Consider the following 16321-nt stretch of genomic DNA (forward strand, 5'->3'; position numbering starts at 1 on the left):
ACAGGTAATGAAAGATGACAACATGCATGAGTCATAAACAGCATGTACCTCGACAAACGTGAATGAATACATATGCTCTGTGACTGTAAATGTGTCTGGTTAATAGAACCAATCGTCTAAATGTGTCCCACAGGGTGTTATGCATTGTTCCTGATACAGTGTTCATTCACACCCATTGGTATGGGAGTTCTGCTACTGACAGAAAGTGCATAATTTGCTGACCACCTTAGGTAGATGATAGCATAATAGAAGTGGTTCAACACCCGTACACCTGCGAGGGACACACCCGTCTGGGCAGTTGTGTCCTGCAAAATGACAGTTATGGCACATGGCCTGTGAGTTCGGGAATGGAGGCTATATAGTGTGTGTAGTGGTGTCAGAAATTAATTTGTTGTATCAGAAACAGCTACATGTAATAGGAAACAGTAATATCAATTATAATACTACATGAATAACCTTAATGTATGCAAACCGTGGAAGTCGTCCGTTTACTACTGGCTGTGGGTATGTGTTGCCTTGACACATGTGATAGTTCTACATATAGGGTCTATAGGGTCGCCACCATTCTGAATGGCCAAAGTGGAACCTGCTCTGTAGAAATGTCAGACGTACCAGGGCAGAACATACCTACAGCCATGCATAGTACAGAAATATACATATCGGCACAAATCAAAGCATAGTCTAGCAGCAGTAAAGTTGCTTATGCTACTACATATAACATATCGACGTGTCAGGTATACAAGACCTGTAACAAGCAACCAGTACAGACACGTACAACATGAGAATGTCCCCTAATCAGGACAGTTACAATGGCTAGAGTATAGTCCATGCCTCTCAACTGTCCCTGAATTTCAGGTACGTCCCTGAGTTTGACTGAAAGTTTAACTCTGTCCCTCTTAATCCCTCCTAAAATTAGGGACTGTTGAAGGAAAGGTGGTGAATTACACTTAATGACTAATGACAATAAGTAAGAGTTATAAACTACTTTTACTTCAGAATATGTGTATTAAGTCATATGTTCTGATTCTGTCAATGTTTCAAGTTAATAGCAATACTTTTGTAAAAGTGTCCCTGATTTTTTCTTGACCTGTCCCTGATTCTGTAGAAATGTGTCCCCGATTGGTGGAGAGGTCTGGTATTGTCACATGAGATATGCCTAATGAGGGACTGCCCCATGCACAGTGGGAAAGATGTCACTCCTACAGTCTCTCGTCGTGCAATCTGAAAGGTGGAAAACGTACAGTAGGTATGAGGTAGCATGACTCGGCTGACAGCTGCGTTAACAAACTCATAGTCACATGTCAGCATTGCAGAGTATCGGTTCCCATGTATCAGGAAGATGGGAGCAGATCGTATGAGGAACACTCATATAATATGATTACATCACTGGACAGGCCGCCGAGTCCGTACAGTCGAACGCCTGCCGTCGCAAAATGGTTACACATACCCAATACTGTAGTCATGTAGTCCGATGTAATACACATTACAAGGGATTGCACACACCCAGCGTGAGTGACAAATGTAAGTGGAAATGTCAGTGAGCGAGTGGCTGTTAGTGTGTTTGTCTACCAGTATGCCAGTAGTGCACTGTCAAAGAAATGTGGAGTCTAAACGTGTATAAGGTGCTGTGACCAGAGGTCAGCAGTGCTTAACACTGTGCAAACCCACTCACAAATGCTCCCACCTGCTGGAATGTGCCTTACCCAGTCTGTATCCAAAGGCGTCGGTCTGTCCGCAAACAAAGAACCGCCCTATTCACATGTTGGTAGCAGTACCCTGCGCACATAGCTCATGTGAATTAACAATAGACCATGGCATATGTACAGACAACAGACCACACACACACCATACAGCGCAATCATCCAACAGTATAACAATGTACTGGCAGATATGTCCAGACCACTGGTGTATGCATGCCTGGCTGTCCTGTGTTTCAGTGTGTGAGCATGCCCAGTATGACTGTTATGCATGTTGTCGACCGACATTACCATCATACTGTCATGTGTGTGAGCATGCCAAGTATGGTCAACTGTATTGCATGTGTCACATGTCCAGATAGTTAGTACTGTGTTGCTGATGACCCCTCCGTTCTACACACACAGATGCCATGCTGTGTCTGCAGGGTAGCTAATGGTCATGTGGCATTGACAGTTGCTACATGTCTGCATAGAGTGGGGGGACATCCAACCACAACCACAGTCCTACACAGCACCGTGGGTGGTGCACATGACTCTCACATGTGTAGGTTTGACGGGGGCACAGCCAACAGTTGTACACATCTGCTGCTACTGTACTGGTATGCCGGGTACTCCATGTCAGTGTGTGGACCTACCTAAATTGCTGGTTGGAGGGATACCAGTGGTGTTGGACATCTTAGCTTACACAACCTACATCAAACTGCCTGGCCTGCTGTAGTCTGTGTGTGTCTTAGGGGGTTGGGGTCATTCATTGGGCATATCCATAGGCCATCGTATATCATTTGTCTGTATTGGTCCACATCTGTCCAGCTGCATGGAACGTATGTGGGCTGTACGGACACACATGATGGTCAGCCCATAATCTGCAGTGGGTTAGGACACCCTGTGTACTACAGGCTACCACTGTGACCCCCGTATGTGCTACAGATGTCATGGTGCCACTGTGGATGTGTACTGTCTGCTGCCCTCACATTTAGCCACCACAGTCACTTGTATGCTCACATACATACCATAGCAATGGGTAAATACACATTCTAATACAACTGCCAATTGTTAGGTCAATAGACATACCCTGGGTGTGTTCTGGACTTGAGGATGGTGCTGGAGGGCTGCCTATGTCGGATGCACACAGTGCACCTCCTATACATGGCCGAGCACAGGTAGTGTCATGTTTGGCATCCATTGTACTATGTGCGGGTCAGAGAGGGGAAATCCATGGGTACCTACTGTGTTAGTGCATATGCCTTGTGTTGCCTCTTTGCCAAGGGCAGGTCATACTGTGCATGGGCTTTCGCCGACTGTGCCCTGCTCAGGTAGTTCCTTCACCAAGTCACTCTGTGCATGTACAGGCCTTGGCAATAGTGTTGGGCTGTGTGGCCCTGCCCCATGCTGTTTCTGCTGCAGCTGTTACTGCAGGATAAGATTGTGTAGCACAGAAAATACCATAACAACTTGTATGCATGTAGCTAGTGAATACTGCAGAGCTTCACCGGATGTGTCCGGATACCAGAACCGTGAACTGAGCATCCCAAACACATGCACAAGTATATGTCTTGCCTGTGCATCCGCCTCAGTATGGTGTGAGTGTTCAGGTCTGTGTGCATTGCTGATGGGTGTCATCAGCCATGACACCAGTGTTTACCCAGCATCCCCCATTAGGAGACTGTAGGGGATGTCCATATTGGCATTGGTGTTGTACAGCTGTGTCAGAAGCCATATATCAGAATCATCATAGCTTCCAGGGCAGACAGCACACAAATTCAATCTCATGCCCTGGCCATCGCATATGGCCTAGCTGTTGGAGGGTATGCCTCTGCAGTGACTGTAGGCCCTACCCTGCTCACCGGGTGGTGCTTCGATGTGTATGTGTGTGCAGGCTATAGCACCCAGTACCCCAGGGTAGTCATCCATGTGGTTGAACTGATGCGTATTGCTGGTCTACTAATCACGTGTCTTGAGGACATGTACGTGCTCACTAGCATGTGTTGACATGGCGTCTGTGAACTGGTGCAATACTCTGGATGCAGATGCCTGTAAGATACCCATGATATCCCCAGTTGTGCTGTGTGAGGTACCTGTGGCTAGTACACCTAGGCCAACACATACCGTGGTATCCACTGTGATGTGTTTCCCTCGGCCTGTTTGATGTGTCAGGTGTGGCAGGCACAGGTCAACAAGCTGCTGTAGGAGGTCTCTATCCACCCCATAGTGCTCCACCACCCCCAGCCCATGTAGCCCCTGGTAAGTCACCCTGGGTCTATAAAGTCTTATGTCACCCCAGTAAGGGTTGTTCGGCAGCATACACATCCTCACTGCCCCAGCCTCCTGCACATGTTGGTATATGTTGCCTGCTGCAGCCCATCTCATTTGGTTGGACTGTGTCATGAAATGTCCCCGCAGGTATACACCGGTGGTGTAGAGTGCGGACGAAACATGTGTGTATGCTGCTTGCTGACATTACCGTACTGTTCAGGTGCGGGCTGGCCATATCATCTGCTGATTGTGCTGATCAACACCTGTTTGTGCAGCCTGTACAGCCTGACTACCCCACCACTGCTGTCATCCCTCCCAATGTCACCAGGCAGATATAGACACACCCCTAGCTTAGGCGTGCTAAGGCAGGAGCACTCCAGTGGCACAGTTCTGAAGTGTACTTACAGTATGCCTGACCCCCCCCTCCCATGCTGCCAACTATATTCGAGACCTGCACCCGGCTGACTACACACATACACTCCAGGGACCAGCATCACACCCTGGTGATAAATGGGATACACTATTGTCAACCTCATCTGCATAGTATAGTCTTCTAATAAATAGTTATATGACCCATACCAAACCTCCAAATTAATAACCACTGCTCAGTGTCACTCAGATCCGTACACAACTGGCAACAGGTGCCTATCACCATATTCAATGTCCCGTGGTCTTCCCAGCAACAAAATAACCGGTGTCTACACGACTACAACCCGTGACCCTGCACACTACAGATTATGTGCATTACCACCACGCCATGGCAGATATACATAGATCCCAGATTATCACGTACAGATCATCCGGCACAAACATTCAATAGTGCTGATGTCCCCAGACATATATGTTCACATCTATGTCCACCTCTATATCTACATATATCATATATATTATTTGTATACATATATACATATATATATATATATATATATATATATATATATATATATATATATATATATATATATATACATACACACACACACACACATATACATGTGCACACATATGTAGATATGGCATTTATATCACAACAGCGGACCACATGACAGCAATGCATTAGACAGGAATGAAAAGGAAACTACATGTGCCACCTGCATCATGTAGTGTTGTTACTATCAAGGCACGTGTGTTTTGTTGTGTCACACAGGTCAGGCCGTATCAAGGGTAAGAGTAGGGCTGCTGACAGTTACTCACCAGACCTATTGGCGAATGTATGTGTTGACAACCCAGTGTCTTGGCAGAATATGCGGGCTGTGGACACTAAATAGGTCAGCAACAAAACACACTGAACACATCCTGCAGCTAGCCACCCACAGATACCAACACATACGGTATAACTGCCAAACACACACACCTGCCATGCCTTGGTATCGAGCACCTACCTGTCTAGTTTACCACACTACAGCATTATGCAGTAATAGAATGCGCTACCAAGTTCCAGCATCACCGCACTCCCACAGGCATACTTCTAGGTGGATGAGATCATCCACAAAGGCAAAGACGCCGATAGGGAATGTATGGGGAGTGAGCCATTTAAAAGCATTACTCTGTCCCCAGGCAGCTGGAAACGCACAGACACACACACACACACACACACACATACGCACACACACACACACACACACACACACAGACTTGGCAAGGCTGGGAGTCGAACATACACCTAACTACCTTATCACACTACAGCATTATGCAGTTACAGAATGAGCTACCGAGATTACTGGAACACAGCACTCCCAGAGGCATACTTCCAGGTGGATGACATCATCTGCAAAGGCAAAGACGCCGATAGGGATTGTATGGGGAGTGAGCCATCTAAAAGCATTACTCTGTCCCCAGGCAGCTGGAAACACACACACACACACACACACACACACACACACACACACACACACTTAGCAGGGCTGGGAGTCAAACATACACCTAACTACCTTATCACACTACAGCATTACGCAGTTACAGAATGCGCTACCAAGATTACTGGAACACAGCACTCCCAGAGGCATACTTCTAGGTGGATGACATCATCCACAAAGGCAAAGATGCCAATAGGGAATGTATGGGGAGTGAGCCATATAAAAGCATTACTCTGTCCCCAGGCAGCTGGAAACACACACACACACTTGGCAGGGCTGGGAGTCGAACATACACCTAACTACCTTATCACACTACAGCATTATGCAGTTACAGAACGCTCTACCGAGATTACTGGAACACAGCACTCCCAGAGGCATACTTCTAGGTGGATGACATCATCCGCAAAGGCAAAGACCCCGATAGGGAATGTATAGAGAGTGAGCAGTCTAAAAGCATATTACTGTCCCAAGGTAGCCATAGACAAACACACGGCAGTGGTGTGAGCGGGATAACTGCCTATCTACAGAGCACTATTACAACACTACATAGATACGAGATGCGTCACAGACAGTACACCCTTCAAGACAGTCAACCAGTGTGTTCAATGTAGGAATCCATCCTGATGTCGGGTATGGACATCTGTTGCCTGGATGACCACCATCGCTATACAGGATGTCAATAGCCATGCCCATACACAGAGGCACATAACCGACACAAGGTGTCACTGGCCATGCTCACACACTTAGTATCACACGTCTGTTTGGAATGTACTGTGTGTCCATCTACACAACGGCATACTGGGCATGCTCACACACTTAGTAGTAGCGAAGTGCTGTCTTGCATGCTAACGGATTCTAAACACGGAAGGGCACAGTTTGGAATGTACTGTGTGTCCATCTACACAATGGCGTACTGGGCATGCTCACACAGTAGTAGCGAAGGGCTGTCTTGCATGCACACGGATTCTAAGGGCACAGTATGGTGTTACTGTCCCCATGTACATGAAGGCCACTCACATGTACTGACCAGTACACACTCAAGAGCCATCACAGATGTCTCAGGTGCAGATCACAGAGGTAAATGCCGCATTCTACTATGTAGCCCTCAGACATCATCATGTCCTTGGACCAGCAACACACATCCATACATTACCACAACACCATGTGACTCATGACCAGTGAATGTACATAGGTCTACAGCAACTGTGCAGACTACACATGTACTGACAGGGTTCCATCATGTGTTATGCAATGCAATGATACCACTGTTCATAACCAGGTCGGCTCTACACATAACAGGGGCCCTGGGTCTTACACAGCTGTAACAGATGACTGTCGCTGTACACCAAAGAACACACATGTTTGGATATGACATACATGTAATCACAATGGATATGTACATGGACCACACACACACACACACACACACACACACACACACACACACACAAAACACATATGTACATAGCATAGCTTTTGCTGTCCTCCATGCAGACAAGTGGCTACAGCAATCACACACATGCACATGGAAGGTAGGTCCATGGCTGTTGAATGCTAACAGTACATAAGGTAGCAATGTTGACTGAGGTAACATTCCCTCTGTACTAGTTACCCATGACAACCATCATATCATACAACAGTCCATATGTTATGTATGTCATCACACATGTCCACCAATTGCAATGCATACAAACATGGCTACATGACAGGCATGTAGGACCAACACACATGTACATGTAGTGGTGTGCATGCAGCTACCATGCATGTGCAGTAGCTGATGTATGTAATTCATCTGTGCCTAATTACAACATGCAGTTGCAATGCAGCCCCATCATTGACACCTGTATATGGTGAAATACTGACAGTACGGTAGGATGTACATCACGTATGGATGGATGTGTGTACATAAAGTGGTGATCCACCTTTGCAGATGGATGTTTGCCAAAGACGGCTCACAGGTGTGTCACAAGCCATCCTACCATTACATGTGCAAACAGTACGCTATGTTACTCTTACTTGACAGTGAAGACATACAACCTACACAGTGGTCAGGGTGTTACTGACTGTAAGTCACTTGACACCTGTAACACTTACATCCTCCCATGTGCATTTAGCAGCACAATTGCCAAAGGTAGCGTTGGTACACATAATGCGGCCAATACTGCTGCATGTCTGTCAAACGTATCATCATATAGCAGGTGTATCATTCACAGTACTGTCATGTGTGTTTGCTTGTGTGACCATATATGCCACATATGGTGGGGAATACATCCCAATTGTTACACACCCCTGTACACTGTTGTAGAGATCTGTACATACTGCAGTGTGGAAAGCATGATGTAGGCAGGGGTGGTGTGTGTATCACACACATGCCAGCAATCTGTATGTGAATGACATTTGTGGACTCCACAGTGTGTGTGTGTGTGTATGTATGTATGGCTGTTTGGTGCATGGAGTGAGGGTGTATGCTACCATACAGAACAGACAGGATCCCTAACCCTTCATGGTGATGAAGTCTACTACCCTGTTGATGCCATCGGTCTCAGCCTTACTGGCTACCTGTACATGTTCATTCTCTGTGTCATGTCGTGTGGGTGCACAGTACTGTGAGGGTGATTATCACATAGGCAGGGATCCTCACCTCAACACTATCGAGTGTGCGTTATAGTGTTGTTGACCCCGTGAGTGTGGGCATGTTACTGTGTGTTTCTGTGTATGTCTGTGTGTGTTCTCATCCTGTAATGTGACAGGGTATTACTGCTACACAGTGAGGCTTCATGCTATCAAGTGGCCTCTAACGTTATCATCGGCCAGACTGCTGTGTAAACCCCCCGCACCATGTCAACATACCTGTGATGTGACCTGGTATGGATGTCACGTCTCTAGCCACTGTAGCCTATTAAACAGCCCACATGCTTCTGGATCAGTAGATGTGTGGACATCTGTGGAATGGTAGCCTTTCTAACAGTGAGGTTGAGGCTACATATAGCAGGCTGGTATTGCCATACATGCCTGTGAGTACTCCACATTTACACATGTGAAACTGCAAACACTGCTACTTACTGGCACATGCAAGTAGACCTTAAGGAGGGAAGCAGGGCATCATTACCAACATGCTGTTACTGTTGTTACCAAGACACATACTGTGAACATACAACAATGCACTCCAACTACAAACACTGTAACATAATGGCACATGCAATTGGACCTTAAGGAGGGAAGCAGGGCATAATTACCAACATGCTGTTACCATTGTTACCAAGACATATACTGTGAACATATAACAATGCATATAAACCTTACTACATGGTATGTCTGGTGAGTGTCAGCAGTACACAACTAATGTCATATACACTTATCTCACTATTCTGTTGACCCTGTGCATCAGATCATATGAGCATGTCCCTGCACTAATGGTGTGGATGACAGGGATGCGGCACAGGCATCATCATATGCACAGGGTGATAATGTTTGCCAGGGGCATAGGCTGCACCAGTGGATGATATCATGTGTGTGGGTCAGGTATGGTGATCTGATTGGACGTGTGGTTGATATGCATGGGGTGTTGCGGTGCCCTACAGATGTTTCTGCTGTGTGCGTGTATGTGTGTACACAGTTCTGCCTTTTGTCAGGCCTACACAGGGGTATTATTGACAGCTCCAGATTGTACAGACCAGAATGTACAGCTCACTGTGTCCGGCCATGGCCACATGACCTGTGCCTGCCAGGGGTTTCACGGGCACTACTAGGCGGAGGTACAGATTGGCTACTGTCCGATAACACTTGTCCACTGGAATCGTGTCCCCACTGGGAATGTCCAGGGCCACATCCACGTGGCCTGCTGTGTCCTGGTGTGGACAGCACAGCACCAGCTGCACTGCTACTGCTACTGGCACTATGTGAGCGGGCATGTGAGGTGGCACGTTCACGTTGACCTGCACTAGGTGGTGTAGCTGGCCTACATCCATGTGGCCTATGCCTCACTCCTACCAGATGTTCCAGCACAGACAGCTCATGCTCGTTGATTGCCATGCCACGGTCAAGGATTCCAACCATATCACCCAATCGCCTGTCCAGAACATCAGCAATCTGCTGTTGAGCATTTGCCAATGCCTGGATGTTGTTGTTTAGAGTACGGATAGCAGCCCTCTGAAGCCTCTGCCTTCACTGTTCTGCCGTTCAGCACATGCCTGTGTTGCCATTACAGTCTGGAACATGTGTCTGGTGACACCAGCTGCTGCGCTCTGTCCTGCAGGTGCATGTCTGCCAGAGGTCCTCCTACGAGCAGCACTGGCCACATGCCTTTGTGGCACATCTGCAGTCATTACACTGACACCATGGTGTGGAGACGCACCTTCTGTAGCCACCACACATTCCTGTTCTGAGCTAACACACGCTGACTGCCCTTCTTCTATGGCCATTGGTGATGGGATATGTGTTGGCATGAGAACTGTGTGCGGGGAAGAGGGGGACATAGCTGGGATGGCAACCATTGGCACAGATTCAGCCCCTGACAACCCTGCCTGTACCTCATGCATATGTTCATCACTGCTAGTATCTGTGAGGACACTAGCATCAGATGGACTGCAGGAGGGTAACGCACCTACATCACCTGTGAATGCAAAGAAAGACTCTACATTACAATAGACACACAGACACACAGACACACCATGCATGTGATTTGACAAATGGCATGCAGCATGCATGTGATACAGCAGACGGCATGCAGCTCAGACATTAATAGTGGTAGTTAGCATACCTCCCTGGGTTGCACACAACAGCAAGCAGGTGTCATATCAGTAGCCATGCAGTTCACACAATCATGGTAGTAAGCATGAATCCCTGTGATACACCATGTTGACCAGCACAGGTTAACAGTACACATGGCTGAAGTGACCTTGACATGTAATCTGCTGATGTGTGCATTGACATGCATACACGTCTGACACAATGGTGTCCTGACACATGTACAGCATTGTAATGGGTATTACATTGCAGTGTTGTCTGTATGCCCTACAGATAGAATGCACTTTTAGCAAATGTGCATGAGCATTGAAGGGTGATGTGAGGCGTCTACATTGCTATACAGTGTGAAGTACAGACACTGTGCCATTGCATGACATCATGAGGTGTCTATAGTGCTATACAGTGTGTAATATGCACACAGTGCATAGCCATAACTGTGTGCATACACATTACATAACTGTGGATTGTGACCCACGTCACTGAGGTGTATACATACCAAACCATGCTGTGTCATGTGACAGGTCAATGGAAGACCTACAGATGACACCCCTGCACAACTAATACAAAGTCTTAGCTGCCTGGCAACCATGTCCACACATGGCAGACCTGTCAATGCACCATGTCCCACATGACATTAATGTACCACGCACACGAGGTGCATGGCTGACAGTGATGTCCTACAGCAGCAAGGGAAATGTATGGTATCTGTGGCCTGATGTGGTGCTAATGTCTGTGGAAGCTGTACAGGTGACTACTGTCATGTTATGACACAGTCGTGATGTTCAACACATCTTATATGGTCGAACTAAGTGACACCTCCACTAGCTGTGCACAGGCGTTTAGGATGTCCAGTGTTCCACATCAACTATATAATCAGTCAAATAAGGCTATAGTTGGACCATGTGTGGACAATGTGCAACAGGGTGTATACACATCACAACTACTGTGTGGCTACATGTCTCTGGCCATCCTCCATGGCCATGTGTGAACATGTGTTGGCCAAATGTTTGTGATGGCCATCTATCTCACATGTCTGTGTTGTCCCATATGACATACACCCATAGATGTCAGATATGTCACTGTCCACAGGGCTATGCAGACAACGGGTTGTATGTTTGATATGTGGGGTATGTATTATGAGATAGTGAGACAATATTGCAGCCAGAACACTACATGTCTGGGACATGTCAGATGGCACATCACAATATGTGCACCCATTGCAGGGGCATATTACACAATGGTGACTCCTGTGGGCTGCCCATATCCCAGCTCACTGTATGGTACTGTTTGCGTACCACACATGTGTTGTTCCAATGTATAGTACATATGTCTACATTGAACACCTCCACCGTTGTATGCACAGCTGTCCACACATCTAGCAATGACAGATACTGTGGTTTCATGTCAGTGTTTCATTTAGTTTGTATATATTGCACATGGGTAGCCAGTGTGAATGATGACAGATGCAACTTGTATATCGTGACTGGACCATACATTATATGTACATGTGTTAACTGGCCACATGGCATATAGATATATGCATTAACATGCCTGATATTGATAACTGTCTCACCTGCAATGGACTGATGTCTGTGCGGCATGCCAGAGGTACCTGTATAGGGGAGACACAGCAGATTGAACATTATCCATGACTGTATGACAGCCACAGGGTGTACTGTGCATGTTAACACATTTGCCTGTACAATAGCATATAGTATGCACATGTGTGCATACACAGGGTAGCATACTGTAGTATGCGGCATGTGTGTAAACATACCTTGCATATGATGTTACATTACATATTGTACAGTGGCACATGCAACTAAATGGGATATAATAGTCATATGTGCAGTAGTGACTTACCAGGCAACTCCAGGCTCATTGGTTGGGAGACACCCACCTCCACGATGGCAGCTAGTGTTTGTGGATGCTGTTCTGAGGGTGTCCCCAGGCTGGCCAGTAGCTCCTCGGTGTGTGTGAGTGGGGGCTGGGTTGGTGGCCCGCCACCTGTTCCACCTTGTTCCCTGGCGATTGCATTGGCACAATTTTTCGCATGTCATATCAGGTCCGTGCAGTGTCTGCGCACCTGCTGGTAGGTGCGGTTATGGTCACCCACATCATTAACCCTCCTGTGAAGGTCTTGCCACAGGTCGTCACGCTGCTGGGCAAGCTGTGGCACATGGCCGTACAACACCTCGTAGTTCTCATGGAGGTACGGGATGATGGCATCATCCTCCAGGCGGCTATACACTGGCAGGCATGACTGAGGCATTATCTGGAAGACATAATGATGGAGACAGGTCACAGTATCACAGAGATGTACAGAGATACAGCTGTACATACATTTGTATTAAATCTAGTACATCTGAACAGTTATCTTTGCAAATCATCATGACACTGACACGACTGCCATGTTTGTGTCACACACATGTAACACCCGTTATGCATTGGATATCATCACCATATATGTGTGTCACCTCATTACATTGTTCATACTCCATGTGAATGCTGTCTTGATGTGGGCATGTCTGTTTGCCTGTACTGGTGTTCTTACCTATCAGCACATGCCTGGATGTGTCCACAGTAATGCTGTTGACCTTGATGCTGTGTATATGTCACATATCAACACATACACTGCCTTAATGGACATGAGCAGTGACAATGCACACATACACATGGAAACCTTTACATGCATGTGTTTTGCCATATACATCTACACAGCACTGTACAGCAGTTCAACATCCTGCCACGTATCGCCTGTGTTGCACATGTGATAGACATGGGACAATGGCTAGCCGGACGTCATTCGCAGGGATGGCTATTAACTATGGCATGTATGGGCAAAGTTTTCTAGCTGTATCCAACAGCCATTTTGCCACCGCGAGGTGCATCAGTGCCACATTACTGATCCAGACAGTTAATAATACATCTACCATGTGGTCATCGCACCATGTATGACAGAGATGACATGTGCAGCTTTGATGGACAGGGTTGCATGGTATGGCAGGAGTATGTAACATGTATGGCACAGGGATCTGTCCAGCATGTGGCGATCCTTGTAGTAGGACGGTGGCTGTCCATGATGTATGTCTTTCAGATCAGGATATGTATGTGTAGCATGTCCAACATCACAGTGTAGCACATGTCTTTATGCAAGGTAGCCAGCATGCTGCATATTGGGGGTGAGGATTGTGAAGGCTGGTATCGCCCATCCACGCATGGCCAATACCCCTTAAAGGTGATATGTGATCCAATATTGGTCACCTGAGTGCTGAGTATGCCTGTCCAATGATCTCCATGCTCATGGATGGCACTCTGCCATGACATGGGTGCCTCGTATGACTACCTAATAGGCCTGGAGACATCACCAGCTCAGGGAGGTGAACTTCACAGCACCATCCCTTACACAGTGTCCATAATGTTGACCACTGTCTAGGTGGTAGTTAATGGGTACAGGGTTATTCACCTAGTGGTGACAATGCTATTATCAGCTGTCAGATTGTGCACATATGTCACACACCTCACCCACAAAGCCCATTCTGTATGTTGTCCACAACACTGAGATAGCTATTGCTCCTAGGTCATGGACATTCACATCCTTACATACACAGATGCCTCCCATTTGTCTGTGTGATATGGGCTACAATGAGGGGGGAGTACACAACATTAACCCTGTTTTACAGTAGCTGCCACTGGTGTGATATGCACATGTCACTCAGACACCTTTTGTAGTGTTGCTTCTGTCAACAGGCCACTAGTAGAACACTCCTGTGACATACGAAGGTACATGTAGTATACTCAGTGTAGCTGGAACACGGTATGGGTGATGATGTCCTATGAACTGTCACAGGTATGCTATGCAGTATGAAATCATCCGTACTGTCATCTACTTCTGTACTGCTAACATCTACGTTGATAAAGGTTCGTAGACTTGCAGACCATACTCAGCAGGGTAATAGTGCAGTGCCTCCAATTATGACTGTCGTCTCCACTTGTGGGTTGCAGTGGGTTGATGTTATCCAACACCCTATCTGTATTGCATATTCATGTTCAGCACTTGTTCAGAACATGTGAGCACTTCATGAGCTACTAATTACTATAGCACCCATTCCAACTCATGTCTTACAAGTACACTGTCTGTCCTTACATTTCCAGCTTGCTTACAGTACAACAGCTGTTGTACACACCTAACTCACATATCTTGTGAGACATGGTTGAATATACAGGCATGTCCAAGTGTCACGTACCAGTGCTATTGCCTGTCTATATGATGAATATGGCAAACATGTCTCATGTACACAGTCAATGCTCACCTCCCAACGTACGACACTACAGCCTGTGGGAGATGCACATATGCAGCCATGCTGGGGGTAATGCTCTCACCAGCCCAGACTGGACCTGACATTCATGTAGGGACGTTTAACATTTGCAACACACCCCACTCATCACATAGTCTCACTAGATCTCCACCATCACAGGCCACACATAGTATGAGTAGGACATTTGCAGAACCTCTCCATACTCTGTGTAGGCACCAGAGGCAGCCCCCATTACTAAACACAACAACAATTACTTATAGCCCACAGACTCATGTGTGCCCATCAACTACAGCCAATAGGGTGTTATAACATACCCAACACACCGGTCATAGGTGACTCTGTAGGCCGTCACACTGATACACCAGGGATCACTGCAGTGGCTGTACTGTTCAGAGGTGCAGGTAACACATGGCTCTGCTGTTCACAGACAGGACACTACCCTAGAGAGGTGCCGCCGGTGTAAACACTGTAGTTGGGCTTACACATAGACTTGCCAGACAGCATAATACCTCACTATGTACCTGTAAAGCTATTACATGTCCTTTGTGCATGGTTAATTGAGTAGCTCTTCCATTTCGATTAGCTATCATGCTGTTACAGTGTCCCATGACTACAAGCCATATGTATCATATTGTGTATCATACATGCCAATAGACAATACCTTTTGTTTGCATGATATAACAGTTGTGCTGTGTAGAATATCTGACATATCCACCTACAATACTGTACATTGCACATATTTTACAGATTATCCCATAATGCAAAGCATACTTGCACAGCAGGACCAACTTAGGCATGTTATTGTCATTATATGCCCATACACATGCCTCCTGTGACAGTATATCAACATATACTATCCCCTGCTATGGCACGTACTTGTTGGACATACCCTACCACTGACGGCGGGTGGTGTGGAATTGTTCTGTTTAAAGCCCTCATGTAACATCCCTTGTGGTGTATGTGATGTTTACCTTGTGGCCCACAGCAGGACACACAATTTCTACAAGCGTTGCTATGCTCAACAAGACATCACTACAGAATACCTTTTCCCACTTTATGCATTGCGTACACTTTTAATTAATACAAAACAGGCTGTACATACACTAACATACTGAGTGTTCTACATACCTTGTTAGCGTTCCGAATCTTCGTAAATATCTCTCTTACACCTTTACTGTTTAAACGGTTCTATGGTATGAGCATACGGTTTGAATGTATGACAAGTCATCCTTATATACGTCGATACCTGTACATGTGATTTCCTGCTGCCAATTGGTGTTCCTGAGTAAATTATTACATGCACATCAGCTGTGCAGCTACTCCAATTGCCAATTACGTGGCAACAGTGGGGTATAATTTAATTCTCCACTTGGGTGTTGCCCTTTTGCCCTACCTTTGGGGAGACGGCCTGTATGTGTTTTGTTGTGAGGAATTACAACTGCTATTTGTA

General features: G+C 46.4%; 1 protein-coding gene across 1 annotated transcript in view; it reads left to right on the top strand.

Annotated features, from left to right (window-relative positions):
• The window catches only part of LOC122817077 (E3 ubiquitin-protein ligase RNF182-like), a 156038-nt gene that overhangs the window by 30835 nt on the left and 108882 nt on the right, over nucleotides 1–16321 (top strand). The window lies entirely within an intron of this gene.

Source organism: Protopterus annectens, chromosome 12.part0 (genome assembly GCF_019279795.1).
Source record: "Protopterus annectens isolate FY-2018-M chromosome 12.part0, PAN1.0, whole genome shotgun sequence".
Taxonomy (NCBI): domain Eukaryota; kingdom Metazoa; phylum Chordata; order Ceratodontiformes; family Protopteridae; genus Protopterus; species Protopterus annectens.